The sequence below is a fragment of the Passer montanus genome, unplaced genomic scaffold, assembly GCF_014805655.1.
Source record: "Passer montanus isolate IOZ18808 unplaced genomic scaffold, ASM1480565v1 scaffold202, whole genome shotgun sequence".
NCBI lineage: Eukaryota > Metazoa > Chordata > Aves > Passeriformes > Passeridae > Passer > Passer montanus.
This window is the reverse complement of record NW_024366615.1, coordinates 651,687-670,551: the sequence shown is the minus strand read 5'-3', so window position 1 is coordinate 670,551 and position 18,865 is coordinate 651,687. Positions and strand designations below refer to the sequence as shown.

Below are 18,865 nucleotides of genomic sequence, written 5' to 3'. Positions count from 1 at the left end.
ACCTTGGTTTATTTTCAAAAGACAGCCTTGAAAGAGAGGAATCTGTCAGGTGTGTCCTGGGGAGATGTCTCAGCACAGAACCTCCCAGATGGAAATAATGCCTCGAGTTTCACCCTCCCTGCCTCAGGACAGCTTTGGCTCTCCTGCAGTTCCAGAGCCAGCAGGGAGCCCCATGTGTGTGAGCTGCAGCAGCACTGCTCAGAATCCAGGTGATAGCACAGAATCCCTGCAAGGACTGACATGGGGCATGCTGAAGTCATCAAACCCCAAGCTGGAATGATTAATAAATACATTATTACATACTAGCAACAAAACATTGCTATTCCTTCCCATCCATTCCACTTTGTATGTGATAAGTGGGAAAAAATAACAATTTTTTTTTTTAATTTCCTGTCTAGAATTTAGCGTGTGAACCTAGAATCAGTTGTTCCAAGGTACAAATACTTGCTGTGTGAAAAGCAAAGGCTGTAACTTGCTTTAGATTTTGCTCTTTTGGTATTTCTTTGGCCTCACTGTGGAATCAAATGGATGTCTCAGCAATGATGTTCCAGCAGTTAATCAAGCCCTTGTGTCCCTGTCCCATTTCTGTGGAGGGCAGAAGAAAGCCTTGCATAACTTGCTGCTAATGCAAAGCTTCTGTCTCCACCAGAAATAGGTTTGGAGGTGAGGAATGTCTGAATAAATGAATGTGAATACCTGTGAGTATTTGATGTGTATCTCCAAAGTATTAAAAATACTCAGGTACAAGCAGGCATGTCCACACTCATTTCTGTGCAGTTGCTGAGAGATGGAACAAATCTAACACAGCACACTGGGCTCTGCTCTGAGCTCCAGCAGGAGACTTGTATGTTTGCATTCCTTTGGCCTGATGTCTTTGCTAATTACTGCTCAAGTAATTTACTTGTTTTGCTCATAGCATTGTTTTGGGTTTTTATTATCTTGCAAAAAGAAATTAAAAGACGTTTGTTCAAAAATAAGACCAAAGTGAACATCGTCGTTCATTTAATCAGAGTTGACTTTTCTATTGAAGCAGAATTATAAACTGATACATGTCATCAACCTGATTACCACTGGTCAGTCTGAGAAATGAATGTGCAACAGCAAGAAAGTCCTTAACAAATGAAACATCTGACAAAAACATCCCCCACCTTTATCATCAGACACCAAATGAGCCGTACACATATGGAAGTTTGTAAAAATTGCACAGCTACACTGGTGTGTCATGTTGGAGCTTCCCAGGGGAACCTCCTGATCCTTGTGCTGTGCCAGAGCAGTGCTGAGCCCTGTGCAGGATGTGTCCATCAGCCCAGAGTGAAATTTCCCCCCGTGCAGCTCTGGAGTGCTCCGTGCTCTGGACTGCTAAGATTATCATCAGACACCAAATGAGCCGTACACATATGGAAGTTTGTAAAAATTGCACAGCTACACTGGTGTGTCATGTTGGAGCTTCCCGGGGAATCTCCTGATCCTTGTGCTGTGCCAGAGCAGTGCTGAGCCCTGTGCAGGATGTGTCCATCAGCCCAGAGTGAATTTCCCCCCGTGCAGCTCTGGAGTGCTCCGTGCTCTGGACAGGGCTGCTAAGAGCTTCCCCTTGTACAGCCCAGCAGCTGCATGCCCAAAATCCTGCCCTGCTGGCACATCTTCCTGAGTGCCCTGCTGCTGAAGGTGGGTGCTTGCAACACCATTTGTAATTGTCCTGGCCCTGGAAGCACAAATTGCTCTGTAGGACGTGGAGGACAGGAATCAAAGGCTGGCTACAACAGGGGCGTGTTGCCAAAAGTAACATAGCTCTTTGATCACCTATCTCTGTTTATCCCAATGCTTGAGATGAACTTGAAAGACAATGGATAAATAGGCTGGAGCTGAAAGCCAGACAGCTTTTTTTCTTATTTTGCATTGCTTTTTGTGCCAGGATCCAGTTAATGAGAGTTGCATTTCTCTGAGTGTAGGAATGCAGGCACATGGCTAAATTGGACTTTTGCTCTGTGCTGCCTGCATGAACCTTTGAGTGATGCAGGTATTTATGACCTTGTAGGCACATGTTAATTAGCTGTGTTATCTGGGAATAGCAGAGCTGCAGAGCAGTAGGATGGATCCAGTGCCTGCTCGGGGTTCCTTGTCTCTGGAATCTGCCTTTGATGAGTGACGTGAGCAGGGCAGGAGTGAGGCTTTCTGTACAAACACACCACAGCGAGAGCAGCCTTCTCACCACAACTATCAAAAAACCACTTGGGCTTTTGGATGAAGAAACAGAACAAAAATGATCTGTGAAGAGATAAAGGAAGGTTTGTGTATTTTTCAGCTAGAGCCTGATAGCAGCTTCCTATCCTACCCCATCACTACTCATTCCTTACTCAGGATTCCTTGCAGAAAATGAAATGTTGCTGTCACCCTCTACGTTATTACAATGAACATCTTAATCCTTCTGCTTGGGGAGAAACTAAGTATTGAGTGGAGTTAGTGACCATGAGAAATTGTCAATGCACAGCTTAATGTCACACTAAATCAGGTGATAAATCCTTTATGTAGCTCTCTATCAGGTGCAATTGCTCTGCTGAAGAAGAGTTTTCATTATATGTTCAGGTTGGGTTCTAAAAATGTTTGTCAGGAAAGAGCTATTTATGCTTTGTTATTTTTAAACTGTAATACCTAGCTCTGAAGAGATTTTGTTGTGGTTAGACTTTTTCAGAAAGTCAAAATAAACCAAATAAACCAGTTTGGTTAGGTTTCAAAAATAGAATACACGTGTAAATCAAAGTGCTGTATTTATTGTCTCTGCAGTAGGAATGACTGTTCAAATAGACACAAATTATAGCCTAGATTTTTAGTTTTTAAAAAATGTGTCCTCTTTTTGGAGCTCAAATAATGCTTATTCAGACTGAGTTTTTATTCCCTGTGCAGGTGGCACACATCAGTTCAGCATCTCCACAATAAATTTATAAAATATTGTTCTAAAATTATTTTAATGCTTGGATATTCTCAGTATCCAGTGCTACCCCAACTGACCTGGTGCATTTGTCTTGTGCTCTTTGAAACTTCCTGTGTTCTGAAAGGAGATTTACTCAGGCTCTCAGTCCTTCCCAAAATTATCTGGAATTTAACTGCTATTCCTCCAACACATTTCCAGCTATGGGGAAAAACCAGTTATAGCCACCTGATAAAATAAATTTGTACCTGTCAGACACAACAGAGAGCACTTTGAAGCCACGTGCCTTTAGGAGATTTTCTGTTTGCTTTTTTCTCAGTTATCTGTGCAAACAAGTGGGCACCGAGGTGTGGAGCAGCAGAGGACCCAGAGGACTGGCTGGGTGTGGGGACAATTGTCTGTGAGCAGGACCTGCTCTTGGCAGCTCAGGCTTCAAAGCTCTGAGCAGAGCTCTTGCACCTCACAGCCCCTTGTCACGCCAGGAGAAAGTTAAATCTTGGGCAGAAGTGCTGCAAATGAGAATCTAAAATCCAGGACAGGCACGGAGCTCAGCCTGTCTGGAGGAGAGTCTGAGAGGACTGGCTGGGGGAGTGCAGAGCCTGGAATTTTCCTAGCAGCAAATTGCATGGCACTGAAATGGGAGAGGCAGCAGTGCTGCCCTGCACGGAGCCAGGCCAGGGACACTGCACAGCTGCAGGCCACAAACTGCCTTGCAATTGTCACTCTGCAGCCAACAAACTGCTGCGGAGTTCCTTGGGAATGCTAAGACTCTTCTGTGTAAAATTATCAGTGAGGAAGGGCTGATGCAACTTGATTTTTTCAGTAGGAGATTGTTGTTTACTGTTTATAGAGCTGCACTCTCAGAATAATTTAATTACTGCAAGGCTTAATGAAAAGCTGTTTCAATTTATACTCTGAAGTGCTCCCACACAAACTGGTATTGAAAATCTACATAACTGATATTTTCATCCAACACATTTATTTTTGATTTTATAGAAAGACACCCAAGAACCATGTAAGTATGAACACCTAATAGATTATAGTAAGGAGATTTTCATATGGAAGAGAAAGATTTGGCTCCCAAGATTTGGCTGAAAAGCTCCTGGATAGGGTGAGAAAGGCAGGCACTGTAACCAGCCCAACAGCTACCACCTTTGGCTGGATATGAATAAAGTAAAAAACTGATGGTTTGTTCAGGACAAAGTGACAAAAATTATGGTTTTCATTTCAGCATACCAAGGTAACTGCAATGTTGACAGCTTCATAGATAAGGTGTCCTGTTGTTGTAAGGTAATTTATGTAATTTAAATTCTCAGTGCATGAAAAACCCAAACTAAAAATTGTATTTCCATTCCTTTGAACACTTTAGTGACACAGGGAAATAATAAAGCCTTTCAGCTGGATGCTAAAATATAAATAGTTTATGCATCATCATACAAAAAAGAGATGCCTTATTTGGCTTTCTTTTAGGTTGCTAATGCTTGATTTGTTCAAGGCCACTTTCTTCATGGTCTCTGTATGCTGGACTTCTTTTGTATTTAACTTGACTTAAAAATTTTTCCTAAGCAATGTTCTCATAAAAAAAAAAAAAAAAGAAAAAAATCATCACAACAACAACAACAACAACAACAAACTTATGGAGGATTAAGAGGATAATTTGTAGCACAATCAAACCTTGCAGAAGGATAATGCTTGGACTGTGGCTGGATAAAATGGCAAAGTTTGTCTAGAGCAATCCTTGGCTTGAGGAGGAAGGGAGGAAGATTTGATACACAAAATTCCACAATAAAGTGTGTATATGCATTTCTTCTTTTTCCCAGCCAGCATTCCCCTCCTAATTCTTGCTGCTCATTCTTCTGAGGCTTAGAGGTATTAAGGACACACTAAAGTGATGTGGTGGCACTTCAAACATTTGACATTTTTGGAGAATCCCCAAGTAAAGACTGGGAGCACAGGAATATTGCACACAGCAAATGGAATTGCCACAAATAAGGAAAGGTTCCACTTTTCCATGCTCCTTTCCTGCAGGCAGGGTGAAAACTCTTCTCAAAGATGGGGAGGGACCATCCCTGCCATGAGGGAGGCTTTGCCTGTGTGACAAACCCACAGGAGAACGGGAATTGATCCCCAGGCAGGATAAGGGTGCCCAGGGGTTTTCATTCTCCTCTGATCACTCCCCAGGCTGCTCGTTGTACAGGTAGGAAACCCTCCGGATGCTGACAGTGCCAGAGCTGATGCTGTGCCTGCACAATGAAAAACCTAAACGCCTGCACAATGAAAACCTAAATGCCTGGACATTCACACTTTAAACATCTCACCCCAACACAAACCAGATCAACCTCGGGAAGAATGCTGATAATTTTCAGTTTATTTTGGAAAGTCTGTTCAGCTTTTGTTCCCCTTCTACTTCGGCGCTGTAATGTTTCAGTTTCCCTGTTTGCTTTTCTGTTTCTTTCTCGCAATTATTGTCTTCCTTTGCATGTGCTGCATTGTTTAACTCTGAAATCTGGCTTGCTTTCCTCCAGAGCTGTGTTTATTTGCTCCATGACTACACTCCTTCACTGGTCTGCTCTTTTAAAAGGAGCTTAAAACTTTATGAAAGGTCTTTGGCAAAGCCTCCTCTTCTTGAGGTGGTTTTTCCTCCTTTCCCACTTTCTTTTCAAGCTCCTCATGGTGTTTATATTTTATATGACAGTATTTAAAGATCTTTTTGCATATTTTGCTAAAACCTGTACTACTCTACCATATTACATGGACGTGCTGAGTCTAAAGCCATGTGAATATTTATTGTACACAATGCTCTGAGTGTATCTTTGTATTTTTTTTCCTCCTGGGCTAAGTTTTGCAGTCAGATACATGGAACTCCTGTTCAAGTTGTATAAATAAACTGGATCAGTTCATCATGGGACTTCTTCAATTGAAATGTGACGTTGAGAAGTTACTCTGTAAGAATTTGAAGGGAATGATTTAGATTTTTAATTTTGCCCTCAGTGGATATCACCTCGGTCTGGATTTGGTTTTCTGGTAGGTCTGAGCCCATGGCAATGGGGAAGAGGAAAATTAGAGTAAGGTCTTTTCTTAATAGCTGGAATCTTGGTGTGGTTTGTTTGTATAAAAGCTCAAATATTTCTTTTAGCAATATCCTCTAAATTGAAGGCGTTGTTACACTGGAATCAGTGGTAATCTTCAGAACATATGGGAATCACAGCATCTTAGGGACATGGAAACTTCTGTTTCAGCCCTCCAGAGCTCCTGGTTGCCATCTTTCTTAATAGCTGGAATCTTGGTGTGGTTTGTCTTGTATAAAAGCTCAAATATTTCTTTTAGCAATATCCTCTAAATTGAAGGCGTTGTTACACTGGAATCAGTGGTAGCTTTCAGAACAGATGGGAATCACAGCATCTTAGGGACATGGAAACTTCTGTTTCAGCCCTCCAGGTTGCCATTTCCATTCCAATCCCCTATGACTTGGCAATCACTCCTCTTCCTGGGGGGCACCAGCACCGAAGGACTCTCTTCTGTTTTGGGTTTTTTTTTCTTATTTGGTGCTCAGAAGAGGCAAACCCGACAGTGCTTTCTCCTTGTCCTTGCTATGCCTCTCTGAAATTACTTGACTTTAGCTGAACTCAGGTTTTGGTTTATATCAGAACTTTCTTCCGTAGAGAAATCCAAAATAAGGCTGAGGATTTTGCTGGAGGCTCTTTCTTAGAGTAACGCTTATTTAATTAACAATGTAACTTACACGACTGTAAATGCAAACATGTAATGCTCTTTAAAAACAGTTCTAGGAGAAATGTTTTCCTTCGCGAGGGCTACCCCGAGAAGCTGCATTTTGGGGTGGCAATTTGTTTACGATTTTGATGTGCCGTTCTGCACGTTCCAAAGCTAAAATAAGCGAGTTAGGAGCGAGCAGAGCCCTTTGGTATCCCTGCTTTTCCACGGAGGCTGTGCGGAGTCACACAGCCATCAGCCTGACAGCTGGTGCCTGTCTCCTCCGGGAAAAGAGCCTGCACGCTATTTCTTTTTATTTATTATTTTTTTATTCCTCCCCAGATACCTTCCCAGCAGCTCACACCCCACCCCCGAGCGCGTACCGCCCCTTGGGAGCCGCTGCCCGGGGCTGCAGAGCCGGCTCCGCCGTGCGCAGGTAGGAGCGGGCTGCCTCAGCGCAGGTGCGGAGGGCAGCGCTGCCCGGGCAGAGCGCGGGGCCCGCCGGAGCCGCCGTGCCCACACCAGGGCTGCTTCACCGACTGATTAACGGCCACACTACCGAGGCTCGGCCGCGGCGGGGCCGGCGCGGAGCTGAGGGCGGGGGTGCCGTGAGGCGGCGGCGCTGCGCTGCTCTGAGGGCAGCCGGCTCTGCGGCCCCTGCGGCGCGGCGGCAGCGCTCACGCCGCGCTCCCGGCCGGGTCGCGGCAGGGCTGGAGGAGCTGCGGCGGCGGGATCCCCTCGGGATCGCCTCCCTCTTTCCCTCTTTCCCTCTTTCCCTCCCTCCTCCCGGCGCCGCAGCCGCTCCCAAATGGCGGCGGGGCGGAGCGGCCGATCCGCAGCTCGGCGCTCCCGCGCCAGGCGGGGAGGCGGCGGCGGCCGGGCGGGCGGGCGCAGGGACGGCGTCGAGCGCCGAGCGGGCGATGGGCGGGGATAAATGTCTGCCTGGGCGCGGGGCCGCCATTTTCTGTGAGGCGCGGAGCGAGCGGCGCCGGGCGGCACCGGGGCGCGGGGGACCCGCCGGGGGCCCGGGACACAGGTACGGGAGGCCGGGGAGCGCCGGGGGCGAGCGGGGGGGCCGTTCCCCGTGTTTCCTCTCTTTGCGGCGCTGCGTTCCGCGCTGGCGCCGCTCCGGGCTCGGCCCCGGGCGCGCTGACCCGGCCGCCGCCTCGGCCGTTCGGCCCCGGCGGAGACACTGGGGAAGGAGGAGGAGAACCGGGCGGCTTCGCGGGCCGGGGGGATCGGTGCCGAGAGGGCCGGGGCGGGGCGAGGGTGCCCGAGGGTCGGCGGGAGCGGGGCCGGGTCGTGGCCGCCGCCTGTCAGCGCCAGCGCGGAGCGGCGCGGGTGGGCCCGCAGCGCCCGGGGGAGCGCCCTGTGCGGGGAGGGGAACAGCGGGCATCCCGCACTGCCGGGCCGTGCCCTGTGCGGGGAGGGGAACAGCGGGCATCCCGCACTGCCGGGCCGTGCCCTGTGCGGGGAGGGGAACAGCGGGCATCCCGCACTGCCGGGCCGTGCCCTGCCCGGGGAGGGGAACAGCGGGCATCCCGCACTGCCGGGCCGTGCCCTGCCCGGGGAGGGGAACAGCGGGCATCCCGCACTGCCGGGGCCGTGCCCTGTGCGGGGAGGGAACAGCGGGCATCCCGCACTGCCGGGCCGTGCCCTGTGCGGGGAGGATGAGCATCCCCATAGCTGCTGTGCCCCGTGCAGGGAGGATGAGCCCTGCGATGAGCATCCCGCACAGCTGGAGCCGTGCCCTGCCCACAGCCATCCCGCTCTCCCCGGGTCCCTGCCGTGATGCTGGGGCTTTGTCCCTCCTGTGCTTCCAGCGGGGCTGCCTGACCCTCCTGTTAGTGTCGCCTGTAGTTTGCTGAACTGGGAGTGGAAAACGCCTTTAGGTGTGTCAGCACAACTGAATTCTTTCTGTTTGGGCATTCTTTGGTGTGAGTTGCTTGCTTGATTATTTTTGCAAGTTAAAATCCACTAGACATTTGCAGCCAGGAGGAAGATTGCTCCGTGTCCCCAGTCCTTGTCAGCTGCTCAGCCCTGCCTGTAGCAGTGGTGCTCTGCAGGAGCAGCTCCAGCCCTGTCCTGTTCCTGCCTCTCTTTGTCTCCAGCCTGACCCACACACCAGTGGCCTGCCTGTCCCACTGGTGTCCCCTCACCTGTGACAGGCCAGATGACTCGTGCAGAATTGTTTTCCTTCTTAGCCTTGGAGTGACATCCAGAAATGCAGGGTCTGTAGCTGGGCCAGTGAGACTGCAGAACCAGTTGCAGTGGGATTGCTGCAGCACAGTTTGTGTTCCAGCTGCAGCTTGTAGGTGTGCAGAACCAGAAGCATCTGCAGTGGTGTAAAACTCAGAGTCTTTCCAAAACTGAAGCCTGCTTAAAATAGCTGAGGATGTTTTTCTGAAGCATTAAAATGAAAAACTCAGCTGCAGCTATTGCCTGGAGGATCACTGCATTGTGCCAAAGTGGAACGGGCATGCTTATTCTTCAGGAGGTGTCTGCAGTGTTGGTGCAGAAGGAGAGACTGAGCTGATGAATGTGAGAGTTAATTCCAGGCAATTCTCTTAAATCTCTTCTGGGGACACCCACTCAGAATGGAAGTGGCTTTAGTTTGGTTTGTCTTAATGAGAATTTTCTGCAGGCAAACCCTGAGGCTGCAATTAATCATGAAAGATGTAGGGATCTCTGTGTGTGCTCATGAAATGAATATGGTGGCTGATTAATGTAGTAAGCAATTTAATCTTGGATTATTAAATCAGAAGTGAAGTAGCATCGTTGGGTTGGGGCAGTGATGCTTTCAGAGCCCTGGAATATGTTTTTCGTATGGTTTGTTGCTATTAATATTTTCAGGACTGGACAACTTATTGTGCAACATTGCTGATTAACCTGCTTTGAAGGAAAAGCTGGAAGTGGCAGGAAAAAAAAGCCTGTTTTTTTTCTCAAAGAAAAAAATTTTCTGTTTTTTTTTTTCAGTTTAATTCCTTTTCCATTTTTTATTCTCAACCAACTGTGCATTCTGTTCAAATTACGTATGAAGTCACTGCTGTCTCAGGGCCTGAACTTACTATATCTTATTAAAAGAACTCATTTTCTAAGCCACAAACATGACCCATGGAAATCATTGGTCAGCACTTCTTGGTACGCTACATCAGCAGTAATTTCTTCTGGGACATCTCCTCCCCTCCTCCCTCCAGATTATTTATGTGGCTCTTTGTGCTGTTGGAAAACCAGGAGTTGAGAAGAAAACCACGAAAACATAAAATTCAGAGCTGTTGGTTTCCAGGCTCCTGTAGGAGATGAGAACCAAGAGCTGTTGGGTGGAATTATTTTATATTAAGGAGCCTTCAGTCAGGATTCAGCGCAGGAGTTGAGTCGATGCTGTGGATCCAGGAGGTTTGAATGGTTTTTATTTTGCTGATTGAGCTAGTGGAGCAAACGAAGCCGGGCAGCAGGGTGCAGGTTGTGTCTGGTGTGTGTGCACACAGCCTGTCCTCCGCTGTGCTGCCTTTGCGGCACCTCGGTCACACCTCGCACCCCTCTGCTGCTGCTGCCTCCTCCGACAGCCCCGGCGTTCGCTCCTCCCTCCCCGCCGGGTCAGCCTCCGGCCCGGGGAGGGATTGCCGGGCCTTTGGGCTCCTGCTGGGATGGCCTGCCCGATGGAGAGCAGGGAATTCCCCCGTGCCCTGGCTTCCTAGTTCTGTATCCTGCGGGAATGTCCCGTTCTTTGTGCCTGACTTTAAAAGTGAGAAATACCCAGGAGTTGCTGCAGGAGAGGCGGGACAGTCGGTGCCACCGGTTGCCCAGGGCACGAGGATGATGGGATTTGTGCAGCTGCATCTCCAAAACTTTCATGGCAGCTCAGGAAACAAACGAGTGTTTGGCCACTGTGTGCAAATGAATGGTTGAACAGGATGATTGTGTTGTAAGAAGTGAGTTCCTGGACCATCTTCTAAATTACAACCACAGAAATCTAAAGAGTGGGCAATGAAAAATGATATTTAGAGTTCTATTTATAATAAAACCATTAAATTGCATAAGTTATTGATCTTGATTTGGGGAAGCAACAAAAGTCATCAAAACAAAATGAAAACTTGTGATTTACCAAGCACTGTGATTGAAGCATGATTTCGGTATGTTTCATATAAATTTTTAAACAGACATGTTCACATCTACATTTTGCTGATTTTGATTGACTTTGTGTAATTGCTGATGCAAAACTCTTTGGTGTTTTCTAGTATGAAATATATCCACTGTGTATTGAATAAGGTTGTGGAAACATTTGGTCAGCTTTACAAATTAATTGAAAGAGGAGTTGATGTAGCAGTAGGGACTTGGCTAAAAATTCTGAATTTATGACAAATTAACAAGGTATTTTAGCAATGAGCATGCATTAGCTCATGGCTTTTGAGACAGCATGAAGTAGATACAATTTATTCTGTATGGGTAACCCATGTTTAGTGATGTTCTTATTTTTTCTGACAAGAAAGTCTCTTTTGGCCCAAGTTCTGTGAAGAATTCTCCGAGCTCTGCTGGCTCTTGCTGCGTGCGCTGTTTTTTTGTAAACAACGCTTTTGCTTTGAAAAGCAGCTGGCGCACGTTTATTCCTTTAGTGACTTCAGTATTGTGTTTGTACTATAAATGTCATCTGTTTTACACAAAGTTGATTTTATTGCAGCAGTGTGTACTGACCTTTTGCAGTTTAATAGAATATGGTCATTTGTGTACTGAAATGCTGCAGTGCACCCAGCAGATGAGGATAAACAAAGTGCTTCTCTGGAGTCATTTGTACATGAGAAAAGCATTTTCAAGAGCTAGGAATTAGAACTGATCATTAATAAATAGCATGTTTATAACTATCCTATTGTCAGGCTTTGAAGTGATGTAGTCCATGATTGAAATGAGGGATTTTAGCAGAGCTGGGGGTTTGTGTGGCACAGCAGGTTTTGTGTGCAGGTGTGCCAGCTCTGCCCTCTCTCCTGTGCTGCCCCGGCCGCATCCTGGCTGCAGCAGTGCTCTTAAATCAGAGCTATTGATTAAATAGGATTAAATTGATTGAATCAGGAGCATTGCCCTGCCATCCCCGGGGGCAGCGCTGCCGTGTTTGCCCACTGGAGATGTGCGGGTGGCCCCCGGTGTCCGGCCCTGCCCTCCGAGCCGTCCCTCTGCCTTGTGCCTGTCCCGCTCGGCTCGGCTGCGGTCCCGTGCCTGCCGTGGGCAGCTGCCGGCCGGGCACTGCCATGGGCACTGCCATGGGCACTGCCATGGGCACTGCCATGGGCACGCGTGGCATCGCTGAGCCACCGGCGTATTTTTAGTTCACGGACTCGCAGCTGGGTGTGGCGTGGGGTTAACTGCGTTCATTAAAGCTGCCTCAGAGGTTCAGGCGCTAAGAAATGGCTCTGGGCCCCCATTATGGTTTTCTCTTCTGTAAATTTTTTCACCGTAGAACGAGCTGGAGTTCTGAAAGCGGGGGTTTTTGGAACGCTGAGCTGACATTGCCACGAGGGAGGTGCAGAACTAGAAAAAAGATGTCTTTAATGCTTTTGTAGGGGAAAACATTTAAGGTATTGTATTGAAATATTTTAACCTATGGCCAATTTTCCTTTTTCTGTAATGTCTTTTAGTCTGCTTCCAGTGTATGTCCCTGTCAGCCCTACCGGTAATTTCTGCTAGTTTTTGCATATTCCTCTTTCTTGTTCTCAGCCATTTAAGAGTGCTTCCTCAAAGTTTGGTCATACTTTCAGTATTTTGTAGTGGTTTTTCAGTCTGTTAGCACACCACAAAAGGTACTGCTCTCTTTACTCACTTGCTACCTGTGGCAGAAATGACTAAATTATAATTTTTTTTCTTTATTCAGACTTTCTTTGTATATATGAAACATGAGATTTTACATAAGAGTTTTTGGTGGGGGGGTGAAGATGCGTGTTCTCCCTTTTGTTTGCATGGAATTGTTGCAGAAATGTAGGAACAACACAGAATCCTGGAAAGCAGAGCAGTTGTAGGGAGGACCATTAGGCTGGAAGTGTTGCTGGGATGAAAAAATACTGGTTAATTATGCTTTAATTTTTTTTAATTCCTAATTTATTGCTACCCCAGAAATGCTATTTATATTGTTTCCAAATCATTCCTGTAGAAAGTGCACTATTAAAAGGTTCTTGTAAAAGAGAAAGTAAAGTGGATTTTAATTCCACTTAATGTGGAGGTAAGAATACCTGTAATTACTGATGCAGCTTTCACTTGGAAAGGTGTATTTTGATACATGGTAACTTGGGGTTGTTTAAACTTTACTTTAGAAACTTTGTTCTAAAGTTTCTCTGAAAGTTGCTCATATTTGTGGCACAGGATGTGACTCCACCTTCACAGGCAAAAAAGACCTTATTTTTTTCAATTCCTGAAGTTCAGAACTTACCTAGTAATTGTTAATTCCAAGACTCCTGTTGGGTGAATATTTTTGTTATTTTGATGATTTCTGATAGCAGTTAAATTCTTTCAGGTGTAATCTATTGCATAACCCCCTTAAATACTCTTTTCAGTTCTTGTGTATTTGTGTTGTAATTTGATGTGTTTGGTTTTTGTTTTTTTTTTTGGGTGAAACTTGTATTATAAAATTCATCCATTAAAAGTATGGCAGAAGTGTCTAAACTCTCTTTACTCTTGATTTTGCTTTGGTTGATGCTTAGTTTTTAAAACAAACACAGAGTGCTGGTGCCACTGTGTGCAAATAACAAACATCTCTGATTATTCCAGGGCTTGCAGGTCTAAGGAGAGGTAAATTTGTTGATGATCAGTCAGTTTTTCTTCAATTGAGGCAGAACAGTGAGAGCACCTGTGCCAGCTCAGTGAGTCCCTGCTTTTCCCAGGCTTTCTTCTCCCTCTGCCTCCAACACCTTCGGGAAGCTGTGTCCAATCAGTCCCCAGGGGAGGAGCAGCAGGAACCTGTTTGTGGTGCTGGGATGGGAGGTGCAGCTTTCCCTGCTGCCTCTTGGGAAAGCTGAGCACTTCTGGTCACCTGCAAGTCAAGCTGCTGGCTGTGGAGCAGAGTCTCCTCTGGTAAAACAGCATTGCTGCCTCTGTTTGATCACTGGGCTCACAGCTGGAATGCTCAGCTTGGGGTGGGTGTTATCTTCATGTGGAAACGTGGCAGAAACTCACGGGGAGTTCAGTGCTGGGGAGGGGCTGTTCAGGCTGCTTGGCCTGCAGAAATGGGATAAAAGGAGTTCTGTAGGGGATGGGCCATGTGGCTGCCAGAGAATGGAGCAAAGTGAGGAGCTTCCAGTGTGCTGCAGAGCAGCAAAGTGTGCAAGGCTCTGGTTTTATGCTGACATTTGACAAGAAATAAACCAAATTCTGAGTGACATCATCCCTGTGTGCTGGAGGCTTTGGAGCAGGTAGAAAGCTGACCCAGGCAGTAACAGTGCTGCAGCAGAGCCCTGGGCTCCCAGTGATGCAGGGGATTGATTTCAGCTCAGAAACAGGGCAGAGCTTACTCTTGGATTTCTGCAGCCTTTTAAGTTGCCTGTGTAACTCGCTCACTGGCAATGGTGAGGTTATAAAAAGAGAGCCAGCTGATGTTGCAATGTAAGCACTGCCCCTGTAGTGGAAAGACTGTCCTTTGGCATGCTCCCTGCTGCTATTTTTACCTATTCCAGTAAGATCTGCCCTTGTGATGTTGAATTACAGGACAGTACCTGGAATAATTTTCTGTTACAAAGTGCTGTATGTGCTGAAGAAAATGTTCAATAAAATTGGGCAGATTGACACAGAGACTGTCTTACACTGAAAAATATTTTTTCTTTTGTCATCACAAGTAATACTGTAGCTGTGACTACAAGAGATTCTTTCAGTTTTATTTGCATATTTTATGTCTGGCAGATTAATTATTTTTTAAATTTTCTGTTCCTTTGCATATTGATTATTTTGTCTTTCTCAATTTCTCACACTTTAAATAGGCAGTATGAGTTTTAAAGATGGGGATTAACAGTCTAGCCCAGGAATCAGTGGAGTATGAGGTCTTTGTCTTAATTTCTAAAAGACAAGGTTGATGTTGACTAAATTTTATTTTGGATTCCTGCACACCATAGGAAATTAATATTTTTTCGGGGAGTAAATAAACAGCACTTCCAGTTACAAAATGCTGTATCTATCCAAATATTTGTGGTGGAAAGAGGAGCAAACAGCAAGAATGCCCTGACAGTGAGACAGGGGGTTCAGGTATCATGTAGAGATGTGTGGCTGCTGAAATGCCTGGCATTTGTGATTATCTTACCTCAAATACAAGGTGTATTTTCTAAAACCATCAATCCATAGTTCAGAAGTGATGGCAACACTGAAACCCAAACCTCAAGCTCCTTGTGCACTTAGGAGTAGGTTTGGGGCAGAGTCTTTGCAAGTCAGTGGTTTGACACTGAAGTGTGATGAGTGTTGAATTTGTGTGTGTGTGTTCAGCATTCCCTCACAGGCCCCTGCTGGTCTTGCTCCTTCTCCTGCTCCTCAGGTGGAAATTGTGCAGGCAGGAAACTTCCTCCAGGACCCAGGGATTGGCTTCTCCCTCTGCTCTGCCATTGCCTTATGTGAGCAATTCTAGTCAGGTTTAATTCAATCCCACATCTGCAGTAAAGCTGGGCTTTTTGGCAACTCTTATTCCTTAAACCCTCATGTTTGCCAGTTCTGCTAGCAGATGTTCTTACTGATTTTTTTTTTCATGTGTCTCTTTCTCTGTAAAGAAAACTAAGTAATTTTTTCTGCCTTAGAACTATTGCTTTGGTGGCAGATAGAAATACTGCACCTGCTTCTTCAGCCCATCACACTTGTTTTATGCTGTGCTGTCTCTTCTTGATTTATGCATGAGATTTCTTTTTCTTCTTGCTGATTTTACTGTAAAAATGCCTTGGGTTTTCATTCTGTAAATGAAATTTCCCCATCAGTTTTCTCTCCTTTCTTTCCTTTTTTGTAGCATTATCCATCTTAGTGACTCATTGCTCTCTCTTCTATTTGGCTGTAACTAAAGGTCTCACCTTTTCCTCTGGTGAGAAAACCAGAATTCTTTCCTTCTCCCCAGTCTCCCTGCTTATCTTTTTCCATGATGGAAGGCATATTTACAGTATTTACAGTGCCACATTCCTTCATGTTTGTTGGAGACAGGTGTGCTAGGTGTAAGCAGGGTAAATCCACAGTTCAGACTGTCAGTAGATTTTACTTTTAAAATGACTGAAAATGGCTCAAGGTAGAAGTCCCAAAGCATTCATCTGGTTTCTTGGTAATCTTTGAGAGTTTGCTGTCTTGGTAAAATCATTGCAGCTTCTTTTTATTTATCAATTTTAGTTTTTTCCCTGTCTGCTCTGTCCAGAAAAGGGGATACCTCTAACCAGAAGAGAGCTGGCAATATAAGATCTCTTCTTGATTTTTTTCTTGCATTTTTTAGAAAGAAGCTGAGACTTCTTGGTCTGGAGAAGAGAAAGCTTTGTGGGGGATGATCCCATCAAGATTTCTTCAGCCTCCCTAGGAATTCTTCTTACAGTTGGTGCTTTTATGCAGATACAGAGAGCCTTCAGAGGCTTGGCTGCTTATTACTGTTTGTTTGTTTTGTCTCCAAGCTTTGTCAACATTTGTGAGTCAGCAAGGTGTTTGTCTGAGTGAGGAACTGACGTGTGAGAAGGGACGATTCAACTCCTATTTAATTTTTACTTCAGTGAGTTTTTAGCTGTAAAAGATTTTTTCTGATGTTCTGCAATAAGAATGAAATGCTTTTGAGCTGGGTAACATTTGTTTGTCGTGGACTCTGTGTCTCCTACACTGAAATGCTGCATGAAATAATGAAAGGCTGGAAGACCCTGAAGACTGAAAGTACAAGGATGATAATGTATCACTGCTGTAATTTTTTTGTTGTTTATTTGATATATAGTGCATGTATATGTTTTTCTATTAAAATGTTGGTTTTTTGTCTTCCACAGATGATGTGCTTCATCCTTTTGTCATAGGACTTCATTTGCTGAAAGGAAAACTAAAGGTATAAATAACTTTCTCTTGTTATCTTTCCCTTCCTCCTTCTCCTGCCCCATTCTTTCTTTGGAGATTTCTGGACCTTCCCTTCAGAAAGGGAAACTGCTCAGCCCCTCTCTGCCTGTATTTTTGCACTGCTGCTAAAATCCACTTTTTGTTTTTTGCAAAATGCCACAAATTCAATCTGGAGCGACAGTTGTTACAGGATTTGCTTTATCAGAATTGTGTATTTAACTTAAGCTCTTACTTGAGTCAGTCTCCCTGGATATTTACTTTGCAGGGGAAAAACCCTTCCTCAGTTTAAACCTTCAGCTCTTGATATTTGCCTGTCTTCTCCAAACAGCATTTGCCTTTCCACACAACTGCAGGTCTGTTGGGAATAATCCAGACCTAATGTAAATCTGTCTGTGACATTATCTTCGAACTCTATCTCTGAAACAAAAAGGCTGGTATGGCACTTTGTTAAGTAAATAAAAACCCACCCAAACCAGAACTGTAATTTCATGGGTGTATTTAATAAGATAATGTTAAAATGGAACGTAATTTCTTTTAGAGGCTCTCAGGACAGTAGGTGTTTGACATAGTCTTAAGTATTTTTTGTTGTATACAGTCTTAAATTTTTAAATACAGTCTGTTTTTATTTGCCATTTTATTCAGGTTTCTTGGCAAATACAGGTGCATACAAACCATGAAAATAAAGTTGTTACAGCTGTCCAGGAAGGATATATCCAGCTATTCCCAGGTGCCTCTTTTTATAAAATACAAGGGAGAATCCTTTGTTCATCTCCTCCAGAAGATCTCTCAAGGCCGTTGGTGTTGGTGTCCCTGTGCCCTGCCCTCTGCCCGTCTGGACGAGGTTTCCAAGCTCTTGGAATCCCTTTATTGACCTCCACGTGGCACTGCAGGCCTGGCACAGAGCCCACATTTCATCACATCCATTTATTGGCTGCAGGCTGCCCTGGTGAAGGCAGGCAGCACCTGGGCAGGCTGGGCCAGTGCGTCCTGCTGGATGTACAGATCACTCAGCACTGCCTGGTGCTTTGCAGTGCTGATTAACAGCACCTTTCTGTACAGTGAGATGTGAGCACAGCTCCCAGCAGCTGCTTGAAGAATCCTCAGGCTGTTCCTTCTCTCCAGGCTCTCAGTCTGGGGTGTTCTCAGTGCTGCTGCGTTTCCTACATGCGGCCGAGGGAGGACAGAGCCAGGCATTCTTTGTGCTGAGGTTCTCAGTCACTTTTTTGTTTAATCCTTGAGAACTCGTGTGGGAAGGGCATTTGGTGGATTGCTGACATTTGAGTAACTTTTTTTCATCCGTGCTGTAAAGTGGATGAGTTCCAGGCAACTGCAAACACAGTTTGGGGCTTTCAGACTGGGAACAATTGGCATGAGCAAGTGCAGAATGCAAATAGGCACATGGCTGGGAAGGTATGTGCACTTGATTGAGAGATTTGGGGGAGAAAAAAGACTTGGCCAGTGTTTTGACCATGTAAAGAAAGACAAAACACTTGTAGTCCCACTTCTGTCTGCAGTCCAAGGCCCACGTTGCAGAGATGACTCTGTAAATCTCCCTTTGGAGGATTCTCCTGACAGAATAGAACATTATGGCACAGAAAGAAGTGGTGTGAGTGACAGGACTGTCAAATAATGTGATCCTGATACAATCAGCTGTAAAAGGCAGTGTTCAGTGCTTTTTGTTTCTAGTGATGACTTTGAGTTTACTGAATTAAAAAAGGAGCACAACTTAAATATCACTTCAGCTTTAATAGTCTTCATCATGTTAAGAGCACATTAAATTAAAAATTATTAAATATTATACTAGAAAGAAAAGTGGAAATTTTATTCGATGACAGAGTTCTGGTGCTTTCTAAGCAAAACTTGTACAAAATCTATGAGCACTTTCCTTGCTTGCGTTTTCCTTTCCTACTGTTTCAATAGCAATTCCATAAACTTCTTTGTGAATCTATATAAACTCTGCAGCTGTACTTAAATCCAATTTAGCAACACTGACTGATTAGAAACACCTGCTGCATTTTACTTTTCACCTGGGATTGGTTTTTTGCTTTGGGAAAGGCAAAGCTTTGGATTCTGTATCCCTGTTTTAGATACAGGGTGTTCAGTGCTGCTGTTTCTCTAATGTAGGAATTGTGGCTTTGTAGGGAAACTCAGAGCCTCACATTTGAATTTCATAGAAATATCATGTGGAAAAAAATGTGTGACTGACATGGA

General features: G+C 45.3%; 1 protein-coding gene across 8 annotated transcripts in view; it reads left to right on the top strand.

Annotated features, from left to right (window-relative positions):
• RAF1 (Raf-1 proto-oncogene, serine/threonine kinase) overlaps window positions 1-18,865 on the top strand; it is a 64,336-nt gene that overhangs the window by 19,137 nt on the left and 26,334 nt on the right. For 2 of the 8 annotated variants that reach the window (XM_039708462.1, XM_039708457.1), the window contains exons 1-2: window positions 7,518-7,673; window positions 16,591-16,646. The gene's annotated coding sequence lies outside the window, so the exon portion shown is untranslated. Of the gene's footprint in view, window positions 1-7,003; window positions 7,074-7,517; window positions 7,674-11,992; window positions 12,205-16,590; window positions 16,647-18,865 lie in introns of those variants that run through there. The other 6 variants (XM_039708464.1, XM_039708463.1, XM_039708458.1 and 3 more) reach the window with 5 other exon arrangements.